Source organism: Propithecus coquereli, unplaced genomic scaffold (genome assembly GCF_000956105.1).
Source record: "Propithecus coquereli isolate 6110/MARCELLA unplaced genomic scaffold, Pcoq_1.0 Scaffold27, whole genome shotgun sequence".
Classification (NCBI taxonomy): domain Eukaryota; kingdom Metazoa; phylum Chordata; class Mammalia; order Primates; family Indriidae; genus Propithecus; species Propithecus coquereli.
The window spans coordinates 141,811-145,536 of NW_012148285.1; positions in this window are offsets into that span (position 1 = coordinate 141,811).

Genomic DNA, 3,726 nt, shown 5'->3' on the forward strand with positions numbered 1-3,726 from the left:
GGGCTGCCCCTGTGCCCAGCACTCCTGAGGCTCCGAGCCCCTCCCCGCAGGTTGGGGACGCAGAGTCCCCACGTGGCCTGGGCCGAGGACACGGTCGGTGACAGGAGGGATGGAGGGAGGGGCCCTCAGCCCCAGCCACCCAGACCCCAGCCACAGCTGCCACGGGTCACCTGGGGACACGTGCCCACCCGGCTCTGGGCTATGGCGAGGCTCAGGGGACGGCTGGCAGCGTCAGCAACGGGGCAGCGTATTTTCCTTTTTCCTGCATTCCTTGGTGGTAATAAAACAAGCAGAACAGGGTGTTATTACTGTTCTTAGGATCAGATCAGATTGTTCCCAAGGCCAAGAGGAACACGGGTGGTCAGGTGATCGTCACGAGGAGGCCTTGCACACGGCCGCACACCATGGCCTTGCACACGGCTGCACACGGCCGCACACCACAGCCTTGCACACGGCTGCACACAGCCACACACCATGGCCGCACACCACGGCCTTGCACAGGGCCGCACACAGCCACACACCACGGCCTTACACAGGGCTGCACACGGCCGCACACCACAGCTTTGCACACGGCCACACACGGCTGCACACGGCTGCACACGGCCACACACCACGGCCTTGCACACGGTTGCACACGGCCACACACCACGGCCTTGCACACGGCCACACATGGCTGCACACGGCCGCACACCACAGCCACACACGGCTGCACACGGCCGCACACCACGGCCTTGCACACAGCCACACACAGCCTTGCACACGGCCACACACAGCTGCACACAGCTGCACCCCACGGCCTTGCACACAGCCACACACGGCCTTGCACACGGCTGCACACAGCTGCACACGGCCACACACCACGGCCTTGCACACGGCCACACACGGCCGCACACGGCCACACACGGCTGCACATGGCCGCACACAGCCACACACCACGGCCTTGCACACGGCTGCACGCGGCTGCACGTGGAGGCAAGGGCAGGTTTCCAGCTGGGAGAGGGGCTGGCTGTGCCCAGGGCCTGGGGGGGTGCCTCAGGGCTGGCCCCCCCGGACAGCCGCCTGGGCAGCAGGCACCAGGCTCGCCAAGCTGGCCATGCCGCGTGGCCCAGGCCGCAGGCTCTGCAGGCCCGCGTGGGACGGCTGGGAAGACATCAGGAGGGTCAGACGGGCCAGGACTTCAGGTCAGCGCAGCGGCTGCCTTCGCTCCGGGCACTGGCCCGAGCTGTGGCTCCAGAACCTTCCAGGGAGGGCAGGGAAGGCGTGGCTGCCCGAGTGGAGCTGGTGCCTCCCAGGAGGCAGGACGGGCAGCGGAGGCTTCAGGGCACCAGTCCTGCCCTGTTTTCGGATCTGAGCTGGTCAGTGCCCAGGCAGTTTGCACCGTCCCTATTTCAGTGGCTCTGACTGGGGGTCCCTCCCAAAGTGGCCTCGGCCGTAAGCTTGGCTCCTGCGTGTTGGTGTCCCCTCCCCTCTCGGGGACAGGTCCAGGCCTGAGCCCTGAGGGTCCCGGCGGAGGACCTCCCTGGGGCAGCCCCACCCCAGAGGCGGCGTGGGCAGAGGTGGGTTCCCGGCATCCAGGACAGTCCTAGGGAGACTCGGAGCGGGGGCCACGGAGCCACGGCTGCCCTCGCGTGGCCCCTCACCCGCGAGCCCTGTAGCGCTGAGGACAGAACTGAGGAGGTGCGTGCCAGGGGCTCGCGGGGCGCTGGAGGCAAAGGCGGGGTTGGATGGTGCCCCAGCCCAGGTTCACCCGCGGCTGCAAGCTCCGCTGTGCCCGCCCTCCGGCAAGAACGCCGTTCTCCACGGACCCAGCTCGCAACCCCCTCCCAGGCCCTCGGAAGAGTGGGAGGTCTCTGGGAGTTGGGCCCCCTTTCCGTGGGTGGCCTGCGGGTGCGGGCAGAGCCGACCCCCAGGGCAGGGACCGGCAAGGCGGGCGGCCCATGACGGCCCCTCTTCCTGGGGGCCGGGCGGGCTCCAAACAGACGTCGGCCCCAGGATCGACCTGCCGCAGACACAGGGCTCGTGATGCCGCCGCTGTCTCTGCTGGCCTGGCTCAGCCCCTCCCACGGCGCGGATGCACTTTGCATCACTGTAGATCGTGGTTTCCTTAACGAGAGAGGGAAGGGGGCCCTGGGGACCCCACCTTGGCAGAAGAACAGGCGCCTCCTTCTAACAAACACCATTTGCTCCAGGCTTACCGGAAAGTCTGTCCTGGGGGAGCCGCTGCTGGGCTCTGAGAGCCTCTCCCAGGCGCCGGCCCCCTACTCCAGCCCGTGCCCTGGCCGCTCTGCCCTCTGGGGGCTCCCAGGCTGCTCCTACCCTCCTGTCTCCCCTCCAGCCTCAGGGCCCCCCCAGGACCCCGCTGCCCCCGGCCTCCCGTGCCCCCTGCCGGCCTCCCCACCTCTGCCTCCCGCCCGAGCAGCCCGAGGCCCCGCTGAGCTCAGGCTGAGCAAGCGGAGCATCTCCAGGCCAGTGTCCCTCCTCCAGGGGACGCCCTGGTCACTGCCAGAGCCCCAGAGAGGCCACCGGGCCCCGTGGGCTGGAGGAGCTGCCAGCCCAGCGCAGGCCAGAGGCACCTGGGTCCCCACTGCCCCTGGGCTGGCCCAGAGGTCCCCAAGCCAAAAGGGTTGGGACAGCACCTCCGCTGCCTGTCGGAAAGGGGGGTGGGCTGTCCTCAGATGATAGTTTTCCTATTTGTCAACAAAAGCAGGAGGATGCAGGGATGTGTTTACGTTTTGAAGACAGCCGTGATAACCAGCATGTAGCAACACACCGGTGTCCTGGGCCGTCCTAACTGAGTGCCACAAACCCGGCAGCTAGAACAATAAGACTGAACCCCCAGCTCAGGAGCCTGGAGCCCGGGAGGGATCGGGGTGTCGCTCCGGGGAGGGTCCTTCCTGCCCCTTCGGGCTCCAGGGGTTCCCGGCACCTTCTGGCTCGTGGCCAGCACGGGTCCCGCGGCCAGGGTGTGTCCACTGGTTTGTCGGGGGCTGGTGGCCGGCGTGGCCCAGGGGGACGGGGGTGGGGTCGGGTGCTGCGGGTCTGGGCACTAAATCCCTGCGGGAGGGAGGGGCCGCCTGGCCTGGCCGTGGGGCGCACTGGGCACGAGGCGCATTTCTGCGAGGTCAAGGCCCTGCGAGGGCAGCGGGGGGGGGTGCCCCCCAACCCCCCAGCTTCCCCTGTGCCTGGAGCCCCCATGGGTGCCCTGCTCGTCACCCGCTCACCCCCTGGAGGCCCAGGGGGTCCTTTCAGGGGAAAACTGGCTCTTCCCACCCCAGAGGCCCTGCTCACGACTGAAACCCCCCCACCGTTCCCGCCCCACGCACTCGGGGAACCCAGGAAGCGGTGCCCCTCCCCCCAGCCCCGGGCCCTGCCCAGGTTGCCAACCAGCCGCGGTGGAACGAGGGGGAACGAGGGGCACAAGGGCCCCAGAGTGGACCCGCGTCCCCCGTGGGTGGCCGAGGAGAGCCGTGTCTGCCCCCACCCCAGAGATTGCCCCCCCATGCCCCCATGCCAAGGGTGGCGCCGCCTACGTAATCGCTGGTTCTTTTTTTTTTTGAGACAGAGTCTCACTGTTGCCCGGGCTAGAGTGAGTGCCGTGGCGTCATCCTAGGTCACAGCAACCTCAGACTCCTGGGCTCAAGCGATCCTCCTGCCTCAGCCTCCCGAGTAGCTGGGACTACAGTCATGTGCCACCATGCCCGGCTAATTTTTTCTATATATTTTTAG